Raw genomic sequence first — 27121 nt, 5'->3', positions numbered from 1 at the left:
AGCCGCTACAGACACTAGCCTACTCCAAGCTAACTTCAGACTAGACTGTAGTTGAACCCCAATCAGTCTTCCACTGATCCAAGGTACAATTGTACTCCCTACGCCTCTGATCCCAGCAGGATGCTGGCACTTGATTCCCTTAGCTGATCTCACCCACAACTAAGAGTTGCTACGACCCAAAATCGCAGGCTTTGACAATAAACAAATCTGTCTCACACAGACAAATCTATCAAAGGATCAAACCGTCAAAAACCCTAAAGTTTTTGTTCCGTCTTTTGATAATAATCAAGGTGAACAGGAACCAATTGATAATCCGGTCTTATATTCCCGAAGAACAACCTAGATTAATCAATCACCTCACAACAATCTTAATTGTATGGTAGCGAAACAAGATGTTGTGGAATCATAAACAATGAGACGAAGATGTTTGTGATTACTTTTTATATCTTTCCTATCAGAGATATCAAATCTCAAGTCAATCAATCTGATTGTACTCGTACGATAGAAGATGCAAGATCATATCGCACAACTACGATAAAAATAGTATCGGTCTAAATTCACAATCCCAATGAAGTCTTTAAGTCGTTAACCTGGTTTTAGAATAAGAAAACCAAAGATTAAAGGAGAACCGACTCTAGTACACAAACTAGTATCACACGTAAGGTGTAGGGATTAGTTTTGAACAATACTAGATGTCTCCTTTATATAGTCTTTCAAATCAGGGTTTTGCCTTGGTAACAAAGTAATCAATATTCACCGTTAGATGAAAACCTGATTTAGATTCAAGCTAATATTTCTCAACCGTTAGATCGAAAACTTAGCTTGTTATACACAAATGAACTGCACGCTTCTAGGTTTGTTAACCGTACCCAAACGTGTACATTGTTGGTTCAACAATATTTAACCAAAAGGTTAGCCATATGAGAATTTCATATCAACCATGTTCTTCTTCACCATAACTAGTTCAAATGACTCAAATGAACTAGTTAGAGAGTTGTTCAATTGCAAGGAAATATTATGTAACTACACAAGACACAATTGAAGCAAACATGATTTGATTCACTTGAATCGGTTCATGAACTTTTATAGCCACGGTTTGCAAACTGCATTCCTTAGTCTTTTTAAAGTTTAAGTTCAGAAATCATCTTCAGATATATAACCTTCTTAAGTTCGCATACTAGGTTCGCGGACTTAAGAAACCGGCAGAGTTTACAAACTCCAGAAGAAAATCTCAGTAAGAGACCTTCCTCCGGTTCGTGGACTGGGTTCGCGGACGGGTACTCACGCAACTAGTTTGTCAACTCCAGCAGAATTTCTCGGGATGAGAAATTCTGCAGTTCGCGGACTTGGCAACAAGCCATTCTTCCGGTTTCTCTTGATCAACAAAGTTCGCAAACTTTGGTTCAAGGAATAGGACTTATACATAAATGTGTTTCCACAACAATGCTTATGTCCATCATTGGTTATTTAATAACTCTCATTTCAATCATTGAAACATTCTTAGAGGACGTTATATAGTTGTTACACCATTTCTCGTCAAAGCAATTTTCAAGACGATTGAAACATATCATGACTTTCGTCACTAGGTAAAGATAAACTTGGTCGAAGCGAAAAGCTTACCAACACATATTTCGAGATATAGATAGGCGAGGTATACTCGGCTCGAAATACCAAATGTGTATAATCTAAGTCTATATGTATAGCATACGACTTTTTGTCTCAAGAAGTAGGAGATAAAGTAGATAGACTTTTGAGTGACACATAAGTTCAAGTCTTCACATACCTTTTCGTCGAGAAGTTCCACCGGTTCCTTGAGTAGTTCTTCTATTTGTATGATGAACCGCCATGAAGTCTTTGATCTCAATTACACTTTCTATCCTAGTCCGAGACTTAGCTATAATAGACTAGAAACCAAGAATTATAGTTTTTATCACTAACATTCACAAACATGCTTGAGATAGCAACGCATGCGAGTTCGACCGAGCAGTGCTCTAACAATCCTTGTGACTCTCAAGTTAGGCACAAGGATGTGAGTACCTATAGTTAGATAACAGGATGAGATATGATCTCACTATGAGTGTTTAGAGATATAGGGATATCATCAGTCAGTCTGTGTTTTGTATTCCTTTTCTCTCTTTGGCTATTTTTAACTCCATAGAAGTTTCTTACAGTCCTTTGAGAGAATCCATTAAATGTAACCTTTTGATGACTAAGTCTAGGACCTATAAAAATTGGTTATAGAGGATTAACTGAGATAGGTCTCCACCGTCTAGACTTAGATCTACCAGTTTTATTCTCATAGACACTGGGAAGCTGTGTTTTTGTGATGTATTTTGCACCATGTGTAAAAACATGATTCCGGTAAAGTTTTTGAAAAGAGTGATCTTTAAAAATCTTTTTATGAGAATTCTGGTTTTCTGTGGGAGTGAGATCCATTGTTGATGCCGCCAGATGATTAGCTCTGTTGACGGTAAATAAAACAAGATTTTGAAGATCGGAGATCTGTTTCTTCCTAGCAAAACAATGTTTAGCACTATGATTCCTTTTCCCACATAAAGAACAATTTCGTGGAAGAGAATTGTTGAAGGATATCTGATTCAAACCCATGTCCCGTTTGGAAGTTTGCCATTTATATTTTGCAAGGACTTCCTTTGGTGAGTTTTTCTTCATGTCAGGTAACTCAGCATGTGACACAGAAGAATTTCTCATTACAGTGTTTTCCTTAATTAAGGACACAGACTTTTTTTGTGCTAGGTGAAGAGATGCAGCAATATTCTTTGTTTCAACACGAAGATTTTTCAAATCAGAGAAGTGTGTCTCAATCAAACGTTTTTCTCTAATTGTTTCCTCTTTAACAATATTCTCAAGAATACTTTTTTTTTTGTTGTAGTATGTTTTCTTGAGTGAGTCTTTTAATATTGTTAGAGAAGGATTCAATGATTTTATAGAGTTCACGTTCTCTACTAATAGACTTCTCAAATTCATCCAAGAGCTGAGCATGATTGTGTAAGTCAATCATCTCAGCTGGATTTTCTTTGGTTCTGGTGATATTCCTTTCTTCTTCTGACATCCTGTCAATTGTCTTGTTTCTTTCTCTGGATTCGGAAGAATCAACTAAGGAGTTATCCTTTGAGGAAAAACCAAGACACTTGACATAGTCAAAAGTATGGGAAGACATAGACTATGCGTAGATATGAGATATTACTTTGTCCAAAGAATCAGATTACTACAAACACAGACTTGTAACGTCTTTTAAATGTGTTTGCCTGCTCTGATACCAATTGAAAAAGCGGGGGTCTAACAACCACACCCAATATTTTGATTAACAATCTGTATGGACTAACTCGAATATACTTTTAAGAGAATCAACTAGACAGTCAGACTCAATCTTAATAAAAAGTATATCAATGAGTTATTATCTCCATCTCTCGATTTGATTTATACTCAAGCAAATATAAATTTGCGAGTCTTTATCAAATACAAGAGAGATATAAACTTGGATGGTACCAAATACCAATATCCAAGGATCAATCAATTTCCAATCAACAACCAAAGGTTGGATTTCACAATTGATCGATACACGCACAACCTGTGATATTTCAATTATATAACAAAATATAATGCGGAATAGAAATAACATAGACACCAAAAGTTTTGTTAATGAGGAAACCGCAAATGCATAAAAACCCTGGGACCTAGTCCGGATTGAACACCACACTGTATTAAGCCGCTACATACACTATCCTACTACAAACTAACTTCGGTTTGGACTGTAGTTGAACCCTAATCAATATCACACTGATTCAAGGTACAGTTGCGCTCCTTACGTCTCTGATCCCAGCAGGATACTACGCACTTGATTCCCTTAGTTGATCTCACCCACAACTAAGAGTTGCTATGACCCAAAGTCGAAGACTTCAATAAACAAATCTTATCACACAGAAAAGTCTATGATGATAGATAAATCTGTCTCCCACAGATAAACCTATTAGTTTTGTTCCGTCTTTTGATAAATCAAGGTGAACATGAACTAATTGATAACCCAGACTTATATTCCCGAAGAACAGCCTAGTATTATCAATCACCTCACAATAATCTAAATTGTATGGTAGCGAAACTAGATATTTTGGAATCACAAACGATGAGACGAAGATATTTGTGATTTCTTTTTATCTTGCCCTATCGGAGATTGTTGATGGTGGATTTTTGTTTAAGGCTAAAATCGTAAAAGCCGAATTTTAATAGGCTGACATACTGTAAAGGATAAAGCCATTTGAGTGATGAATACTTCTTCACTTTACTAATTCACCTAGAATGGAGCATATGGCAACAGTCCCTGTGAGTTAAATACACCCAGAACAGAGCATGTAGCAACAATCCCGATTTTCTGTGGATTTATAGCATTATTAAATAATGCTTTATTAGCCTTGTATTTCCTGTGTTGTTCCTGGGAACCCTCACTGTTGATGCGGCATGAGGACTGAGTGTTGCTCCTAACAGGGTAACATGAATCTTCGAGTGTCAATAGTGAGGCATGCACGAAATTCCCGTATAGGCTATCTCTCGGTGTGTTATACTAGCCCGATTGAGTAAAGTCTCTCGGTGTGTTATACTAGCCCGATTGAGCATTCCTCTCGGTGTGTTATACTATCCCGATTGAGTATAATTTGGACAGCCCGTGCCAGTCTCAGAAATAATCATGGCCACACAGGTTGGCCGCATGATTCGATAGCCTAGACGATCCTCAGTAGGATCACGTTATCACCACAATGACCACCAGCGGGCCCGGTTATGCCCTGGCTGGTCGAATACATACCACACCCTTCAAATGGCCACCGAACGCCAGTCCAGAGTTGGATGTCTAGGCTGGTGTGGAGCAGCTAAAAAGGATCGCGCGACAAGGGGCGGCCAAAACAGACTTAAAAAAAATCATGGCAGTCCAAATTCGCCGGCACGGTTGGACGGCGTAGATTGTTCCAAGTCCGGTCGGACAAGTACCGTGGTTTACACCAACGGGCCCCCTTCCTACCTGCATAATCGATCCTCCCCTGACTTAGCCACGGAATGACGTGCGATTGCCTGAAGTTGGGCCGGCGTGAGGCTTAAAGGGTCGCAGGAAATTCCACCAAGGGTCTCAGATTGATCACGACCATCCGACTTCACCAGCATGTTTGGATGGCTTAGATCAGGCCTATGACCATCAGTCAGGTATCACATTTTTCACCACCGGCCCAATGTGGGTCCCACGTGGTCGGCAAATCCAAACGAAGAGCATATCATGCAAATTCGTCCGACCAAAGCAGCATGCGCGCGACCAACATAAAACCCTAATTAGGGTTTGCAGCATATTACATGTGTCGTAAATCGATCACGAGCGTCCATCTTCGCCAGCCTGGATGAAGGGTGCAGGAATAAACTAAGGAGGTCTAGAGAGTATCTACATGATCAGCGTGAGCCCGTCTACCTCTATGTCTGACCGACCATAGCAAGACAGGACCAAACGCCTCGATTTGTGCGACATGAAGATGGCATGTCGCGCCCCTTTGGAAATCCTTTGCGGCACATGATTCCTGTCGCAAATCGATCTCAGCCACTCCTCTTTACCGGTAAACTTGAGTGGCCTACATCGCATCTTCATGGGGCAGTGAGGTATGGACATACACACCGGAAAGCCGTCTACACGCCTGCCCGGTCGGTCCTGCCAAGAACACCTCCCATGCTTGGTTTCGACCAAGATGAAGAGTGATGCTTGCACCTCTTCAAAACCCTAAAACTTCATCAACGGTCGCAGATGAGCGTCATATATCATCTCATCCGTCCAACTCTACCAGCTTGGTTAGGCAGCCCTGGATAGGAGTTAAATGGCCAATAAGGTGTCATGGTGATTACCATCCGTCACCCTACCACATCATGTGATCGGCCAAGTGAGGGCTTGCCTGTGAAATCTCCAAAATATCATTCGAAGATATCTAAGCATGCATCTGTTCTAAGACGCTTAATCCGCGACTTACTCCATTAAGCCTTAAAACAACGATACTTCATACACATTGATTCGATGCGTTACATGTATAGAATACACACGATATTTCATGAATATCGACTTCCTAAATAACTTAGTTATTTAACCTAACACTGTATGCTACCTTCTGTGGATCCCACGATCCACACAATCGAGACATCAAGCATGTCACAAATTAGGGGATACATACTTGGGTATTAGTCTAATGGTTTACAGTATGCAGCGTGCAACGCGCCATCACAAGAACGTGTCAGGAAGACATGGACGGTTAGTGATGATGGCAGGAGTGGGCTCATACCTGATCGTGTGACAATCACTAACACGACTCCACTACTCCATCACTCCACTTTGTCCACTTCCCACGAGAGACGTGGGTTAGGATCAATGACTTGTATAAATAGGTTCTCCTCCCTATTTCCAAGAAAGACAAGACATAAACTAAGTGTTGATACAATTTGTATTCAAACACACATAGCTGATTGCTTACATCTTGCAAGACAGTTCGGTATTCTGATACAAGTCATAAACAGCCAACACCTTCACAATCTCAACACCTTCTTCGCTTCCCTCCCTAAGATCAACCCCATCTCCTTCACTTTGCGACTGAAGCAAGTCTGGAACGACCATTTCTTGCTTTAGGACAGAATTGTACAGATTGATCTCTCGAATCAGAAAGCACTCCCGTGCAGTGCATTTATTTAGGGTTTAGATTCATTTCTCATCCACACACACCCCAAAATTACAAAAACCAGCAGAAATAGTTTTCACCCATAAACAATTGGCGACCACAGTGGGAGATTAATCTCTTGGTTGTGAAGTCAATTTCTTCAATACCAATTCAATTTTTATGATTTCAACAATGGTGGATCTTAGGTCTGGATCAGCAACCAATCCCGACGGAGCTAGCGCCGACAACACTCTTGGCATCGATATCCCGATTGGTGGTGTTACTGTGCAGCCCGTTAGTACAATCAATGTATCTCATGGAATTGCGTCCTCTACCACTGGCACCAGCGGAGCAGGAAGAGATATTCCATCAAGTGTGACGCCTCCTATCACCAGAGCCAGAGCAACTGCAAATCCCGGCATTTCCTCGAGTATGACGCCTCCATCTGTCACTAGGGAGACTACCACTCCTCCCTGAGGACGAGGGGCCGGAGGAGCCAGAGGGGGACAACCCTCTATTACCATGGTAGATTTAATGGAGAGACAAGAAATCCTCGCTAAGGCGCAGACAGACATGGATACAACTCAGAAAGAGGTACTCACTTTTCTTAAGACACTAACTGATCGGTTGCCACAAAAGCCGAGACATCTCTCGGGGCCAACAAGAGGTGCATTCAGCACGCCTGGAGCGGGTACCTCAGCAGCGCAGGCCTACATGGACGAAGAAGCTCGTGTTGCTCCTGAACGTCTGAGAGAAAGAGACCAAGAACGTACCCCGGCGACGCAGGCCTACATGGACGAAGAAGCTCGTGTTACTACTGAGCGTACAAGAGAGAGGGTCCAGGAGCGTTCTAGGGAAAGGGACCAGCCATCCAGCTTCATCACACGTGAGGACTTGGAGAGATTCCTCCAAAATCGTGGCAAGGGAAATCTGATGGACATGCACCAGCATCAACCTCCATACCCCCAAGACATGCAGCGGATTCCTCTTTCCAGGGGATACACCTCCCCTCAATTCACCCTTTACGACGGTACTGATAACGCTCGTGAACACATCTCTCGATTTTTGGAATCCTTAGGGGAACACGAATACAATCATATTCTCCGCCTGAAAGAGTTCTCGAAATCACTTACGGGAAGGGCGTACACCTGGTACAACAACATTGCACCTAACAGCATATCCAATTGGGGAGAGATGGTCAGCGCTTTCTATATGAAATATTTCCTTGTGTCTGAGCAGATCACCTTTTCAGATCTAGGGAGGGTCTCTCAGCGGAACAATGAACATCCGAACGACTTCGTTAAGAGATTCAGGACTCAAGCTTTGGATTGTCATGATCCGAATGTTACCGAACGTCACTTGGTGGAGCTGTGCATTAACGGGATGGTACCCATATACTGTGACTTGTTAGAAAACCTGGGTTTCCAAACATTCTCTGAGCTCCATGAAGCTGCCAAGCGTTCAGCCACAACCGCCCCAGCGTTGTTGGAAAGAACCAGAGTTGTTCGAAGCGAGGATCCACGTGAGAATCGAGGAAGCAGGCGTCTTATCAACAAGCAATATAACACTGGTCCTTCTGTGAGCGTGGTGGAAAAAGGAAAGCTCCGGCAACCAAAAAACAACCCAAGCGTGCGGCTCCAACACGCACAACTTCGTCTCGAAAAGGAACGGGAAAAACTCCTGCGCAAGACACTGAAGATACAGGCTTCCCATTTTCGATGAATGAGGTAATGGAACTTTTGGAGGCATGGATTCAGGAAGACGCTATCAAGCTGCCCCCTGTCAGGCGCCCGCCGACTGAGAAGTACATTACGGACCCCAAGTACCGCCGCTATCATAGGTTTGTCAATCACCCGACCAAGGACTGCAACAAGTTGAAACAAATCTTCAGAGAAAAATAGAGGCAGGAGAACTCCAACTGGGGAACGAAGGTGTTCATAGAGATCCTCTTCCCATCAGGAGATGCATGATTTCTGGGGACTCTGTTCGCAAGACTGTACAATCTATGATGGAGAATTTGTGAAAAATCTTATATCTCTCCAAGGCACAACGTCAGGATATATTCGCATCCCTCAATCACATCGTATCAGACAGGTGTTTGTATCCAGAAAAGGAAGCTGTCTCGGAACCTCGGTCTTTTCCGGAAGACACCTCCAGCAAGGGAAACTGGGGACTCTTGACCGTCACTCATTTGAAAGACGTCAAGTTCGATAGCACATTGATCGATGCAGCCTCCGAATTCAACATCATCACTGTCAAGACTCTGAGGGCCGCAAAAATTTCAAAGGAAAAAGCTACCCGTAGTCCGACCGTGATCAAGAGCTCAGAAGGAGAATTCATGGACGCCTATGGATGCATTGATCTTGACGTCAGAATCGGTGATGCTCCAACACATGCCAAATTTTACATAGTCAAGGAATGTTCGAATTACGACATGGTCCTGGGACGCCCGTGGATACACGACAACAAAGAAGTAATGGGGACACGTCCTTTACCGGTTTCGATACCCGGAAGAATCTCCAACAAGCCGTCTGACCCTGAAGAAGACTGTCTGTTGCCGTATCTGCAACTTACCAGTGTGACGCAACTTCCCGTAGAGAGCCCATCAGCATACATTAAAAGGTTCCGAGCTCAAGTAAGTCTCATCACACAACCCTTTCTGCAACCAATCACTCCTCCTTATGGTAAGTCCTGGGGACTCGCTCCAATCGACGATCCAACCCTCGCTAGGAGATGTGAATGGGAGGTCGTCCCCTTTAAACGTTTCATCAAGAGTTTAGAAGCTGTCTCGATCAAAGGCGACAAGGCGAAGGACCGGGTATTTGTACAACACCCAAACCCATTTCGCATCGGAGATCTGGTGACGAAGACAACCGCGTTCAAAGTTGGGAGCATGACGGTGACAGTTACCACTCAGCCTGATTCACCCACCGAAAAGGAGGATGAACCATACCTGGTAGCAAATGTTGCCTTAGGCGGTTGCTGCAAGTTCATCAATGCTGACAAATTGGAAGGCGTGACAATTCACTCACGGTGGCTCAAACCTTACAGTACTTAAGACGCTGTGCTACCATTTTTCCCAGCGTCCTCCATATTTGAAACGATGTGCTTTTCTTTTTTCCAGCATATTTCTTCCGCAATTTCCTTTTCATGTCGTATTTGTAATTTCTCCAGAAAATGATTGCACTGCTTGCATTCATAATTAGGGTTTCCGTTTTCAATAATCAAATTAATCAAAATATTATTTCCATCTAGGAATTTCTTTACCCCTAAAAGAAGAAACAGAATTCTGAGTCAGCCTAAATCATCATTACCCACTAGAGCAGGCCTGGAAGGAAACCCTAAACAAACATTTTGCATTCTCTGGAAGATGTCCGGGAAATAGGATATGTGCAGAAGAAGGAAGGTGTTTTGGGTCGTTTACCCCAGCAAGACCAGGGAGATCTCGCGTCAGGAGCATAGACAGGTCTGTGGTATTTCATTATGGCATTCTCTTTTTCACTGCAAGAACAACATATGGTCGCACCCGATATGTCCATGTTGGAAGATTTACACCAAGAAACAGTGTGAAACCCTCATTCAATCAAGCAAGCAAGCAAAAAAGGACCTTAAACTCAGCCGCCACTGAGTGCAAGGAAAATGTTCGCAAGTTACGGGAATATATTCGGAAAAAAAAAAGAACAGGGAGATCTAGTCATCAAGAAGATTGATTGTGTCTTCACCGCCATTAGAACCCGCTTCAACACCATCACTGTGCATCACTTCCTTCGGAGACGCTTCGCTTTTCTTTTCAGATATTTCTGCAACAACATTCTCCGCTTCAACATCCTTAGCAGGGACAGCTGATAGACACATTTTTCTGTTTAATTTGATCTCAATACTATATATTGTTGGCACTCGAGTTTGTACTAATTTTGGTGTTTTATGTGTTTGTAGGCACCTTTGGAAAATTCGGCTCGAAAAGTTGGTAAAAGCCCGGGAGGACACGTGTTATTCGGACTCTCACCGTTGGATAAGGGGCACCTCAATTACTAAGGGGCGCCCAAGGTCATCCCAAAGGCAGCTGCTATTCGCACCCCAGTTCTGGTTAGGGGGAGGACATCTTCTTCCCAAATTCAAAAACCAAAAATTGGCGGGAAAAAAATACTATCAACTGGCAGATGTTTTGTTGGAATTTTTGAACGTGTTCTAGGGCGATTCAATGGCTGATTCTTGGTAGGAAGTTGTGATATGTCCTAGCAAACACGTTTTGGGCTTTTGGTTCGATCAAATTTGGCCAGAATTAGCTGGATAATTCACGGAATGCAAAACAGGGAAACACGGGTTGGACACGGGATTGGAGAAGATTTGAGCGTGTTCTGCTCATGCATGAGGGCTCTAGCAACATTGTGGGTCGTGTGTAAACATTTTTAGAGTGACCAGGATGGAAATCTACGCGTGAGAAGCTAAATCAGGGAAGAAAATATTCCCAGAATATTTTTTCATCAAACCGAGTTAAGAGAGAATTATCTCGAGTTATAGCGAGACTTCTTGATCCTGTGGAGTATATATAGAGTGTTGGGGACTCATAGAAGAGGTGTCGAGAGTTTGGGGTCGATAGGAGAGCTCAGGAGCGAGAAATCAAGAGTTGATGAAACTCTGTTTCTGCTCCTGCTGATGATGAAGAACACCAAGAACACGAAGAACAGACTTGCAGGGACAGTCGTTTATCAACAGTGAAACAGACTCACAGGCGTGGGTCGTAGGTGTGGGTCTTAGAACCACAGCGACAATAGCACTTCCCTTTTATCGTTCTTTTGTGACGCTTCTTGTGGGTCGCACATTAGTTGTTTACACCATTTTTTCTTCTTCTCTTCATTGTAAACACCATTTGAGCAATAAATAAATATTTTGAGCGTGTTTTTATCATGATGAGCTAAACCCAACACTGGGACGACGGAGGAGGGTGAATTTTATACACGGGTAAATTTATTTTATTCTTTTTTATGACTTTTGCATTAATTTAAAATTGAAATATGATTTGAATTAATTGGTTGTTATTTAATTTGATGATGTATGCTTAGCTTAGGTGTTTTGATACATCATGCTTAGGACTTACAATCGATGTTTTGAGAATCTATCTTGGAAAAATCAGAGTCCGTGTTAATTTTATTGAGTTTTAAATTTTCAAAGAATATATGAATGAACCCTGTGTAGTGAATTCGGCCAAATCCTTAGTCCCAGTACCTCTCGCCCATTGTTAATATTTTTGTATATATATTTTTATTAAATCTAAAAATTCCATTTCATTCACAAGTCTGAAACGAATCCTATTTACTACAATCACAATCAAAAAATATTTATCAACAGCCTCTGTACCTTCCTCAGAACTCACTGCAACATTGGAGATTGTGCCAATCACTTTCAGACGTTAGGGCTCATCTGTGTCGGAATCAAGGATTATCATAAACCATCGTGGATTGGATAATCACAATTTGCATCACCTGAAGGTCGTTTATGTTCAACCCTCCGCCTCTTTAACCGTGCTGCAAACCTCTCAGCTCTCGCACTCACTGGTACTCGCGACGCTTCATCATGCCTCCATTGCTCCTCCATATCGATTGCAGCTGAAAGGGTACAAATACGTCCCCTGGAAATACGCAGATGCAGAATGGACATCCCCTATATAGCACGACCAACTTCGCAAAGTGGGAGGTCGATTTTAGCCATCACCTCTTCGTGCGCCTTAGCCTCAGGCTTGTTGACTTCGAAACTTTTTTCTGGAGAGGTTACAGAGTGGTCATCACCAATTGCTTCCATGATGTACTGCAAAAAAGAGGTTACAGTTGCATGTCAAAAAAAAAAAATCATCGTGGTCAATCAGAGGACCAGATAGACACGGAGCAGTACCTGAGATATCGAAGAAAGCGATTACTTGATAGGAAGAAGGTCCTTGGAATCTTCTTTATATTTCACGATCCAACAGGATCCCAGGAGAAAAAGGAGTCTTTGCTTCCCACCTATAAAAGCTACTGATCCGGGATAGTGATCAACAATACTTATCAGATATACAATGCTTGTCAGACGTGTTTGGGAGAAGCTGCCGTATAATGAGAGTAAGCACACCCATTCCAAGAAGCGAGCCGAGTTCCGTCCAGGGATATGCGGAGGGAGTCAAAGAAAGTCAAAGCAGCTCGTCTAACCAAGTCGTATTCTCTTCCAAACCCTAATTAAGATCGGAAAAGACTGTTGAGGAGGAACGGCTCAACCAGCTCCGGGACGCTTGTGGCATATGACAGTCTTCTCTCACGCGGTAAATTTATATTTACTTTAGCTTGGTCATTTCGATATGTAAATTGTCACCATCTCATGCCTACCCCGCAATAGTGTAATCATTGTGTGCTAGGAAGGGGACTTAATGTTGATGGTGGATTTTTGTTTAAGGTTAAAATTGTAAAAGCCGAATTTTAATAGGCCGACATCCTGTAAAGGATAAATCCATTTGAGTGATGAATACTTCTTCACTTTATTAATTCACCTAGAATGGAGCATGTGGAAACAATCCTTGGGAATTAAATACACCCAGAACGGAGCATGTAGCAACAATCCCGATTTTCTGTGGATTTATAGCATTATTAAATAATGCTTTATTAGCCTTGTATTTCCTGTGTTGTTCCCAGGAACCTTCACTGTTGATGCGGCATGAGGACTGAGTGTTACTCCTAACAGGGTAAAACGAATCTCCGAGTGTCAATAGTGAGGCATGCACGAAATGCCCGTACAGGCTATCTCTCGGTGTGTTATACTAGACCGATTGAGTAAAGTCTCTCGGTGTGTTATACTAGCCCGATTGAGCATTCCTCTCGGTGTGTTATACTAGCCCGATTGAGTATAATATGGACTGCTCGTGCCAGTCTCAAAAATAATCATGGCCACGCAGGTTGGCCGCATGATTCGATAGCCTATACGATCCTCAGTAGGAGCATGCTATCACCACAATGACCACCAGCGGGCCCGGTTATGCCCTGGATGGTCGAATACATACCACACCCATCAAATGGCCACCGAACACCAGCCCAGAGTTGGATGTCCAGGCTGGTGTGGAGCAGCTAAAAAGGATCGCGCGACAAGGGGCGTCCAAACAAGACTTAAAAACAGTCATGGCCGTCCAACTTCGTCGGCATGGTTGGACGGTGTAGATTGTTCCAAGTCCGGTCGGACAAGTACCGTGGTGTACACCAATGGGCCCCCTTCCTACCTGCATAATCGATCCTCCCTTGACTGAGCCACGGAATGACGCGCGGTTGCCTGAAGTTGGGCCGGCGTGAGGCTTAAAAGGTCGCAGGAAATTCCACTAAGGGTCTAGATTGATCACGACCATCCGACTTCACCAGCATGTTTGGATGGCTTAGATCAAGCCTATGACTATCAGTCAGGTATCACCATGTTCACCACCGGCCCAATGTGGGTCCCACGTAGTCGGCCAAATCAAACAAAGAGCATAGCATGCAAATTCTTCCGTCCAAAGTAGCATGCGCGCGACCAACATAAAACCCTAATTAAGGTTCGCGGCATATTACATGTGTCGTAAATCGATCACGAGCGTCCATCTTCGCCAGCCTGGATGAAGGGTGCAGGAATAGACTAAGGAGGTCCAGAGAATATCTACATGATCACCGTGGGCCCGTCTACCTCTATGTCCGACCGACCAGAGCAAGGCAGGACCAGACGCCTCGGTTCGTGCGCCCTGAAGATGGCATGTCACACCCCTTTGGAAATCCTTTGCGGCACAGGATTTTTGTCATAAATCGATCTCAGCCACTCCTCTTTACCGGTAAACTTGAGTGGCCTAGATCGCATCTTCATGGGGCAGTGAGGTATGGACATACACACCGGCAAGCCGTCTACACGCCTGCCCGATCGGTCCTGCCAAGAACACCTCCCATGCTTGGTTTCGACCAAGCTGAAGAGTGATGCTTGCACCTCTTCAAAATCCTACAACTTCATCAACGGTCGCAGATGAGCGTCATATATCATCTCATCCGTCCAACTCTACCAACTTGGTTAGGCATCCCAGGCTAGGAGTTAAATGGCCAATAAAGTGCCATGGTGATTACCATCCGTCACCCTACCACATCATGTGATCGTCCAAGGGAGGGATTGCATGTGCAACCTACAAACTATCATTCGAAGACAGCTAAGCATGCATCTGTTCTAAGACGCTTAATCCGCGACTTACTCCATTAAGCCTTAAAACAACGATGCTTCATACACATTGATTTGATGCGTTACATGTATAGAATACACACGATATTTCATGAATATCGACTTTCTAAATAACTTAGTTATTTAACCTAGCACCGTATGCTACCTTATGTGGGTCCTACGATCCTCACAATCGAGACATCAAGCATGTCACAAATTGGGGGATACATACTGAGGTATTGGTCTGGCGGTTTACAGCGTGCAGCGTGCAGCACGCCATCACAAGAACGTGTCAGGAAGACATGGACGCTTAGTGATGAGTGGGATCATACCTGATCGTGTGACAATCACTAACATGACTCCACTACTCCATCACTCCACTTCCTCCACTTCCCACGAGATACGTGGGTTAGGCTCAATGACTTGTATAAATAGGTTCTCCTCTCTATTTCCAAGAGAGACAAGACAGAAACCAAGTGTTGATACAATTCGTATTCAAACACACAGAGCTGATTGCTTACATCTTGCAAGCCAGTTCGGTATTCTGATACAAGTCATAAACATCCAACACCTTCACAATCTCAACACCTTCTTCGCTTCCCTCCCTAAGATCAACCCCATCTCCTTCACTTTGTGACCGAAGCAAGTCTGGAACGACCATTTCTTGGTTTAGGCCAGAATTGTACAGATTGATCTCTCAAATCGGAAAGCACTCCCGTGCAGTGCATTTGTTTAGGGTTAGATTCATTTCTCATCCACACACACCCCAAAATTACCAAAACCAGCAGAAATAGTTTTATCCCATAAACAAAGATATAATCTCAAGTCAATTATTCAATTGAACTCGTACGATAAAAAATGGCAAGATCAGATCGCTCAACTACAAGAAAGTAGTTTCGCCTGGATTCACAATCCTAATGAAGTCTTTCAGTCGTTAACCTACAGGGTCTCGAGAAGAAACCTAAGGTTAAAGGAGAATCGATTCTAGCAAAACCAACTAGTATCACACAGGAGGTGTGGGGATTAGTTTTTCCAGTTGCTAGATGTATCCTTTATATAGTTTTCAAATCGGGGTTTGCAATCCAAGTTACCTTGGTAACAAAGCATTCAATATTCATCGTTAGATGAAAAACCTGATTCAACCAAGCTAATATCTTTCAACCGTTAGATCGAAACTTATCTTGCCACACACAAATGAAATGTATTCATTTAGGTTTGAGTAACCATACCTAAACGTGTACATTGGGTTGTTTCACAAATAGTTAAGCAATGGTTAGCCATATGAGCACTTTCATATTAACCGTATTCATCTTTCTCATAACTAGTTCAAATGATTCATAAGAACTAGTTCAAGAGTTTTTTAATTTCTTAGGTCTTTATACATAGACACAATTGAAACAAAAACGGTTTGATTCACTTGAATCAATTCATGAACAATATAGCCACGGTTTGGAAAGATTGCATTCCTTATAATTTATTGTTTTAAGTTCATGAACAACGGATTTTAGAAATAACCAGCTTGGGTACGCGTACGGGTATGCATACCTTAGCTACCGGATTTGAGTTTACAAACTCAGCAGAAATTTTCGGTTTGAAAACTTCCATGGGTACGCGTACCTAACATGTCTCCTTCACCAATACCGCATGCACACATATGCACGCACTTGGTTTCCGGCACATGGATTTATACACTAATGTGCGAACACACTATATATGCTTATATCCATAGTTGGTAATCTCAACTCTACATTTCAATCACTGAAACATTCTTCTATAATGTTATAATAGTCGTTAGACATAAAGAATCGACTATCGTCATCAAAGTTATTTTCAATATTGAAACGTCATCATGACTTTCGTCACGAGTAAAGATGAAGATGGTTAAAGCAAAAGCTTACCAACACTTATTTCGAGAAAAAGATATGCGAGTAAACTCGGTTCGAAATAGCAAATGTGTATGTATGAAAACTATCATACTTATACGACTTTGTCTCAAGAGTAGGAGATAGAATAGACTTTTGAGTGACAGATAAGTTCAAGTCTCCACATACCTTTCTGTCGGATGAAGTTCCGCTTATTCCTCGAGTTGTTCTTCGTCTTCGTAAGATGATCGCCATGGAGTCTGGAGCTCAATTGCACTTAACTATCCTAGACCGAGACTTAGTCATAAGTAAACTAGAAATCAAGACATATAGTTTTGATCACTAATATTGACAAAATGCTTGATATATCAACGCATGCGAGTTCGACCGAGCAATGCTCTAACAATAATATTATTACACGACATCAAAGTTCAATTGTATCACAACTTTGACAACAATACTAGGGTGATGTGTATCACTCCCCCTTAGTCAATACTTCATCTCACAATGAAAACTACTCCCCCTTACATAATGATCTGTATACCATATGTATTTGTAGTGTGAACTACACATTAATTCTCCCCCTTTTTGTCCATATAAATTGGCAAAGGTACAAAAACTAGTGGGATCCTCATGAAATTTTCATAGAGATACTTCATGACCAAAAGAGAACAACATACCAACTTGTTTCGATGATTTCACATAGTCGAAACTTAGTGTATTCATCAAGGAGTTTATAAAGATACAAGAAAACTCCTACAATATTCCACAGCCGCACTCCCCACAAAGATTTGGCAATTAAGCACAAGTTCAAAAAGAACTCTCTCTCATAAAATGTCATTCCCGAAAGAACTACAAGAGCGACCTTACTTTTATAAGAAAAGAAGGATTTCTTTGGACCTTAACAAATCACATAAAACATGAATTTGTATCCAAAAAACTTAATTGAATTAACCACAAGGAAAATGATCAATTTAATTGGCCATGCTCAACATAAGAAAATTTACGGAGCAACACAGTATATACATAATGATATGGATCAGGGAAGACCAATACTGCGGAATAATCAAAGATTCATTCTATTTTTCATCACTATTTGCACAATGACATATAATAGATTTAATCTTTGTAAACAAAAGTTCATCCTATATTCCATCAATATTTTCATAAAGACATAATAGGCTTAACTTTTGTAGTCAAAAGCTCATTCTATCTTATATCAATACTTTCATATCGACATATAGCGTTAACTTTTGAGCACATATGGGACAATCATAGTTCACAGACGTAAACGCACATATCCTATAACATTATTTCTGCAATATATAAAATCAATAAAGATTAATACTGCAAAAACAATATTTTCCCTTAGAAGGTATAATCAACTTTTTTCGCATGGATTTACACCAAGAATAGCTACCAAAGGCATATAAAAATATTTTCTTAACAAAGAAGAACATACAAAGTCATTAACGACCACGCACCATAGTTTACATAAGATGATTATGAACATTCAAGAATCCCATATCAATGCGTACTACTGCCCATTCTTGAACTTCCTTCTTTGTGATTCACCAACAAAATTCTTGTAAAATCTACAAATGATCTTAGATAAGTATTACTCCAAGAATCCAAGTGCCCAGGTCCAATAGAAGTTGAACAAGTGCGACGAAACGGAGCAAAACACTCAAAAACAAGTGATAGGACAAAGACTAATCTTAACTCGTCCAAATTCAGGAATTCTAATTTCCATTTTGAAGAGAATTCAAAGAGGAAGATAATTCAAAAACAATGAGATCATTCCGAGTGCAGACGAAGAAGATACGTCCAAAACAAATTTACCGAAAAAAGACATCTACAGGCCAGTATGCATACCGGTTTGCAAACGAATTTTCGTGACCTAGAGCAGTATGCAAACGGGTTTGCGTACTAAAATCCCTGGATTTTGATTTTAAATGATTTGCATACCTGGTATGTGTACCATGAAGTCTAAACATCCCGAACTAGTATTTTCAAACCTAAAAAAATTGAGAACCTTACACACAGATCAAGTTAGGTAGAAATGAACGATAAGCAAGGTACATGGATCATTATAAGTACTCTAAGCAAATAAATGAAAACACAAATCTTTCTCAAGTTTATAGACATACCTTTTTAGAAGAATCCAATCGAATTCCACGGCGTTACCAAAGATTCAAAATCATACCTGACACAATATATGTGCCCCAATTCTCGTGCTTCCCTCACTGTATACATAGCAGGGCATTCCTTGGTGAGGATGCAATTACAACACAATCAAATTGTGTTCAGGTGAACAATGTCTTGCTCACCACAAGTGACTTTTGGATTATCATGAAAGAGATCGCTTTTAGAACCTTTCACATCCAAATATCTTTCCAAAGAACTTTTTAAGTTCCAACATCATGGATACTGCCTTCTCCATAGTCATGGAATTTTCTGGGAGATCATTCTTTTTCACACTCAAAACATCATTGAATTTCTTTGGTATCCACTTCTGAGTTCCTTTAGGAACAACCAGAACCTTCTTCCCATTATTCTCTTCTAGAATTCTCAGAAGAGAATTGGAGTGACTATTATTTTGCAAGTTAGTCTTTCTCCAATTGGGAGTATCGGATTTTGTCTTCTTCTTTACGAAGTTATCCTTTTGATAACCATTACGATTGTGAAAAAGATTCGTATGACGTTTATAGGCAAATCTAGGTTTATCACAGCACTGATTTCTTTTCCTAAAGGTTGGACAATTACAACCTGTAACGTTAAGGGGATTAGTCTTAACATATGACCTTGGTTTCACAACTTCTTGTGATGCCCAAACAAGAACATCACAAAGTTTCTCATTCCTTATACGGAAACGACATCTCATTTCCAGGTGACCTTTATTTCCGCAATAGTGGCAAACATAAGGAATGTTCTTACCTCGATCTGTATGTGCTGACTTTGGAGGTTGATAGACATTGCTCTTTCGAACTTTAACTGCTAGTGAAGGTATTTCACTTTTTCCATCAGTGGAAACCTTTTGTTGAAAATAATCACTAGCCTTGACAAATTTTACCTCTTTGCTAATACTTGGAGCATCTATTCCCTTATAGCCCAATCCTCGTGTATCACGATGATTTTTACTTTCTCCTAGCATAGTGGTTAATTTGCTTGAACTGGTATTGAACTTTTTCAAGTCATCTTCCAACATCTTGATTTTATCAAGAGCAGCAGCTAAATCAGCCTCAAGGTGTTTTTCTCGAGCGAGATAAGCGCTTTCTCTGTGATCAAAACTTGCTTGCTGTGACAAGAAGTATTTTTGATAAACATTAATCACATTCAAGTGACTTTCTACACAGGTTTTCCTCAGAATCTTTGAGGATCGATTCGCTAGAGCGATTCCAACCATAAAGACCTCCGTAAATCCTTTTTAATTTCTTGTTTTCTCGACAGGGAGGAGTCAGAAGAGGTGTGACATGAAAAGTTGTAATCTTCTTTATTTTCAATGAATCCAAAAACTTAACATACTCCGAGACTTCCTCATCAACATCTCTATCAATATCTGAATCACCTTCATCAGAAAGTTCATCCAACTGTTCTTCTAGGAGTGTTTCCCAATCAACAGTTTCTATATTCAGAGAATGTTTAGATGTTGACTTAGATGTGACAGTTCTCTCAGGTGAATTCAAGCTTTGAAAATCATCTGGTAATTTCTGACCTGATACGTTATTAGAGATAGACTCTTCCATAATAATAACATTGCAACAAACACAAACTTATGAGGTCTTTAACGTGTTTGCCTGCTCTAATACCAATTGAAAAAGCTGGGGTCTAACAACCACACCCAATATTTCATTTGGAAATCTGAATAAACAAACTCCAATATGCTTTCAAGAGAATCAACTAGACAGTCAGACTCAATCTATAGAAAAGTATATCAAAGAGTTTATATCTCTATCTCTAAATTCAATCTGCAATCAGCAAATAGGAATTTGCGAGCCCGATTGAATATAATAGAAATAACTTGAATGGTGCCAAATATCAAAGTTCAAGGATCAATCAATTTCAATCAACAACCAAAGGTTGGATTTACCAATTGATCGATTCAATACACAACCTGTGATATTTCAATTATATAAAAAAATATGATGCAGAAAAGAAATAAAACAGACACCCGAATTTTGTTAACGAGGAATACTGCAAATGCAGAAAACCCCGGGACCTAGTCCAGCTTTGAACACCACACTGTATTAAGCCGCTACAGACACTAGCCTACTACCAATGAACTTCGGACTGGAATGTAGTTGAGCCCTAATCAATCACACAATGATCAAGGTACAATTACACTCCTTACGTCTTTGAACCCCAGCAGGATTCTACGCACTTGATTCTCTTAGCTGATCTCACCCACAATCAAGAGTTGCTACGACCCGAATTCGAAGACTTGATAAACAAATCTGTCTCACACAGAAAATTCTATATGAATAGATAAATCTTTCTCCCACAGAAATACCTACGAGTTTTGTTCCGTCTTATGATCAATCAAGGTGCACAGGAACCAATTGATATCCCAGACTTATATTCCCGAAGAACAGCCTAGCATTATCAATCACCTCACAATAATCTTAATCATATGGAAGAGAAACAAGATATTGTGGAATCACAAACGATGAGACGAAGATGTTTGTGACTACTTTTAATCTTACCTCTCAGAGATAAATCTCAATCAAATCTTAGCAAAGATAATACTCAATCACGATAGTAGAAGTAAGATCAGAACACACAACTACCGAGAAAATAGTTGGGTCTGGATTCACAATCCCAATGAAGTCTTCAAGTCGTTAACCTACGGGGTTTCGTGAAAAACCTAAGGTTAAAGAAGAATCGACTATAGTCGCAACTAATATCACACATGAGGTGTAGGGATTAGGTTTTCCAGTTGCTAGAGTTCTCCTTTATATAGTTTTCAAATCAGGGTTTGCAATCTAGGTTACCTTGGTAACAAAGCATTCAATATTCACCGTTAGATGAAAACCTGATTAGACTCAAGCTAATATCTTTCAACCGTTAGATCGAACTTAGCTTGTTATACACAAATGTAATGTACCTTCATTTAGGTTTGAGTAACCGTACCTAAACGTGTACACTAGGTTGGCTCAACAGTAGTTAACTGAGGTTATCTATATAAACACTCTCATATCAACCTTATTCATCTAACCACAACTAGTTCAAATGACTCAAATGAAACTAGTTATAGAGTTGTTCAATTGATATATTCTCATAGAAGTATACAAGAACATAATTGAAGCAAAATCAGTTTGATTCACTCGAATCAATTCATGAACATTATAGCCACGGTTTTCAAAGAATTGCATTCATTATTATATAAATGTATTAGTTCATGACAAAACCGATTCTAGAACTTTAACCACTCAAGTATGCATACGGGTACGCATACCTAAGTAGCCGGTCTGATTTTGGGTTCGCCAGTATGCGAACGGGTATGCATACCTTAGTACACTTCCAAAACCCAGCAGAAATTCCCGGACCAATACTTTACGCATGTACGCGTACCGGTATGTGTACTTGGTACCCGGACTTTCACTAACCATCCAGTACGCGTACGGGTATGCATACTATAGTTCCCGGACATGGATAACATATATGCAAGTACGCATACTATGTATATATCCAATAGTTCTAAACTCTATTTCAACCATTGAAACTTTCTTAGAGGATGACAATAGCCGTTTTCACACACTATTAGCATCAAAGCAATTTTCAAGTTATTGAAATAATCATAACGAAACATTTCAAGTCTACACCAAATGATTGTATCACCCAAACCGTGTAATATGTTACTCGGCGATTTTCACATAATCATCTTTTGACTTTCGTCAAGAATATAAGAGAACTTGGTTGAAGCGAAAGCTTACCAACACATACTTCGAGAAATATGTAAGCAAGTTAAACTCAGCTCGAAATCTTAAATGTGTATAGTCGAATACTATATAGTAATACGACTTTTGTCTCAATATAGGAGATAGAGTAGAAATAGACTTTCCAAGTGATAGATGAGTTTTAGTCTCCATATACCTTTCGTTGATGAAGTTCCACAAGCTCTCCTTAGTAGTTCTTCGTCTTCAATTGATGAACGCCGTGAAGTCTAAAGCTCAACTACACAATATATCCTAGTCCGAGACATCACTATAAGTAGACTAGAAATCAAGACTTATAGTTTTGATCACTAACATTGACAAATAAGCTTGAGATAGAAACGGTTGCGAGTTCGACCGAGCAGTGGTCTAACAATGTTCATATTCATAAGAGAAGAAGAAGAAGAAACAAGATTTTAAACATCTTGTTTGAGTTCTTATCATCATTATTGATTTTCCCCATGAACCTAAAAATTGAGAAAAAAAGAGAAGGAAAATCTTACTTGATATGCTCTTTGAAGATGATGACAATCCTTTGCCTCTTTTAGACCTCCAATAATGGTTTTGATGGAGTTGATAGGTGAACCCTAAAAAGAACCTTTATTCACGTACGTGGACAAAGAGATGAAGATGAAGGGTATGCGTACTGAAACCCTTAAGAACTTGGTGATGGGCTTGGACCTGTTCATGAACCATGACCTATAAAAGGAAACATGATTTCAATTCTAAATCCAGAACCATGAGGTTCGCATATTGAGGAAATTTTAGATAGTAGAAAACTACATGATGTTATTAATCCTCAGGTGGAAAGAAAATTTTTCAAAAGGAGTTTTTCTTGTAAAGAAGTATTTTACATTTCAAAAGAAATAACTGACCCAATACATAAAAGTCACAAAATTAATCAACCTGTTACTTGCCCCATCTCAAGTTATATACAGATGGGGTGAAGCCAATCTTGTTACCAAGAGGCTAGAGGATCCCTTATCCACCATCTCCGGTTGATATTTGTGAAATGTACCAGAAGTATTATCAAAGTAATGATGATACTCAGGGTTAATTGAACCTTTTGACTCTTTTTCTCTTATGAATAAGGAAAAGAGTTTTTCGACATCTGGAACTTGCAACAAAAACAGCGGAAACCTTTTTATCGATTTTACCAGAATTGTTAACAAGACCCGACTATACGTCATGAATACATGAATTGACAGAGTAGGAATTTTCACCAGTACAAACCTTTTCCTTAATCGAAATCAGTCATTCCAGTGATTTAAAAACGTTTTCAAAAGCATTAAATAGATCTTTATCAATCGATCCATCATGATAGTATTCCTCAAATAGATTGAGAAGCGGTCTAGTGAGGTTCCATATCCTTGATCTTTTGTTCACACGTTTCCTGCAACGGACCGTTTTAAAGAAACCTTTAATTAATTCCTTAGATTGTTTTCCATTATCTAAGATTTATAATATCTTAGATGACTTGAGATTATCTTGAAAGACCAGAGGTCTTGAGGAAAATAAACCATGAACAATCTTTGATAATTTATGGTGTGCGTTACATATGCACAGAACAAGTTTCCCAAAATGATTTCCCATCGGGATAAACTTTAGGATCAAACAAACACAAACTTATCAGGTTTATAGTGTTTGCCTGCTACGATACCAATTGAAAAAGCGGGGGTATAACAACCACACCCAATATTTCGTTCGGAAATCTGTATGGACTAACTCCAATATAATTCCGAGAGCACCAACTTAAAAAGCGAGCTCAATCAAGAAATATACTAAAGATTTATATCTTAATTTCTCAATACAATCTGCAATCGAACATATAGAAATTTGTGAACCCGATTGATATGAGAAATAACTTGGATGATACCAAAGACTAATGCCCAAGTGTCAATCAATTTATATCAACAACCAAAGGTTGAATTTACCAATTGATTGAACTATGCACAACCGGTGATATTTCAAATATATAAACAAATATAATGCGGAAAAGAAATAACACAGATACAAGAAGTTTTGTTAACGAGGAAACCGCAAATGCAGAAAAACCCCTGGACCTAGTCCAGATTTGAACACCACACTGTATTAAGCCGCTACAGACACTATCCTACTACAAGTTAATTTCGGTCTGGAATGCAGTTGATACCTAACCAAGTCTCACACCAATTAAGGCACATCCGCGTTCCCTACATCTCTGAATCCCAGCAGGACTTTACGGACTTGATTCCCGTAGCTGATCTAATCCAAAACTAAGAGTTGCTACAACCCAAATTCGAAGACTTATAAAAAAAAATTGTTTCCCACAGATAAGTCTATTCTGATAGATAAATTTGTCTCCCACAGAAGTACCTTTGAAGTTTTTTTTATGTCTTTTGATAAATCAAGGTGAATATGAACCGATTGATAATCCGGTCTTATATTCCCGAAGAATAGCCTAGAAATATCAATCACCTCACAATAACTTAACTATATGGTAGTAGAAGAAGTTATTGTGGAATCACAAAGAATGAGACGAAGAGCTTTGTGATTACTTTTTATATCCTACCTATCAGAGATAAATCTCGAGTTAATATTAGAGAAGATAGTACTCAATACGATAGAACAAGTAAGATCAGATGACGCAACTACGGAGAAAATATTTGGATCTGGCTTGACGAATCCAAATGAAGTCTTCAAGTCGTTAACCTATAATGATTTTGGAAAAACCTAGGTAAAATGAGAATCGACTATAGTCGCAACTAGGACACATGAAAGTGTCGGGATTAGGTTTTCCAATTGCTATATTTCTCCCATATATAGTCTTTCAAATTAGGGTTTGCTTTCAATCAAAGCTAAGATAACTTAGTAACAAAGCATTCAATACTCACCGTAAGATGAAAACTTGATTCAAGGTTCAAGCCGAGTCTGCTTAAAACTAAATAAATATCTCTCCACCATTAGATGGTCTTAGCTTGTTACACACAAATGAAATATACTTTCATTTAGATATGGGTAACCATACCTAAACGTGTATATTGAGTTGGCTCAATAATAGTTAACCGAAGTTAGCCATATGAACACTTTTGTCTTAACCACATTCATCTAACACTTCTAGATCAAATATGATGATCAATCAAACATGAAATATAATCAAATGAATCTAATTGTGTTTCAAATAGAGTTATTCAATTGTTCACCATTTCACAGAAATATATATGAACCAATTAAATCAAAATCGGATTGATTCATGAGAATCAATTCATGAACATTAACCCATGGTTTGCAAAGATTGCATTCCTTAATTCATAAATATATTTTTTCATGAGTATGAAAACATACTTAACCGATTTTAGAGCTTTAGCCACTAAGTTTGCAAACGGGTACGCAAATTATAGGTTCCGGACTTTGGTCTTGTCCAACAGTTTGCAAACCAGTATGCATACTGTTGTCCCGGACCTTAACTCAGGTACAACAGTTCGCATACTGGTATGCAAACTTAGTTCCCGGACTTTAACAGTGAAAACCGTTCGCATACTGGTATGCAAACAAGGTTTTCGGACCTGAATCATACCACAACAGTTTGCATACTGGTATGTGTACTGTGTTGTATCCAGACAAAGGTTAATTTGTTCTAAACTCCCATTTCAATCATTGAAACATCCTTAGAAGACGACAATAACTATCTCACACAAACTATTTGCTTATAAGTAATTTTCAAGTGATTTAATGATGAACACAAAACTTTCCGAGTCGACATCAAATGATTGTCTCATACAAAGCATGTAAGATGTTTCAAGGCGATTTTCACATGATCATCTTTTGACTTATTATTTAGTTTCCAACAAATAAATTTTTTCCAACTAAACTTGTCAAAAATATGAAGAAAAAAGCTTCCAACATATATTTCGAGAAATAGATAACCGAGTTAAACTCAACTCGAAATATCAAATGTGTATAATATAAAAGTATGAATAGTTATACAACTTAGTCTCATTAGGGGATATAATAGAATAGACTTCTGAGTGTTAGATAAGTTTTAGTCCCCATATACCTTTTGTTGATGAAGTTCCTCCAAGCTCTCCTTAGTAGATCTTCGTTTTCAATTGATGAACCCTGTGAAGTCTAAAGCTCAACTAAATATTCTATCCTAATCCGAGACATAGCTATAAGTAGACTAGAAATCTTGAATTATAGTTTTGATCACCTAAACTTGACAAACAAGCTTGAGATAGCAACCGCTTGCGAGTTCGACCGAAAAATACTCTAACAGTTATTTTGGCCTAAACGAATACTTTTAACTAATAATTTTCCTCTAACAGATAGCCTATTGATTTCCCTTCAGATATGTTTCAATTAAGGAAATGAAAATATATTTTATTATGAGGGATATTCAAGGTAAACAAGATATCAAGCTCAACAATTAGAATAACTTACTCTCTTCAAAAGGTAAAGATGCCTAATCGATTCCACC

Source organism: Papaver somniferum, chromosome 1, assembly GCF_003573695.1.
Source record: "Papaver somniferum cultivar HN1 chromosome 1, ASM357369v1, whole genome shotgun sequence".
Lineage (NCBI taxonomy): Eukaryota > Viridiplantae > Streptophyta > Magnoliopsida > Ranunculales > Papaveraceae > Papaver > Papaver somniferum.
Note: the sequence above shows the minus strand (reverse complement) of the source record.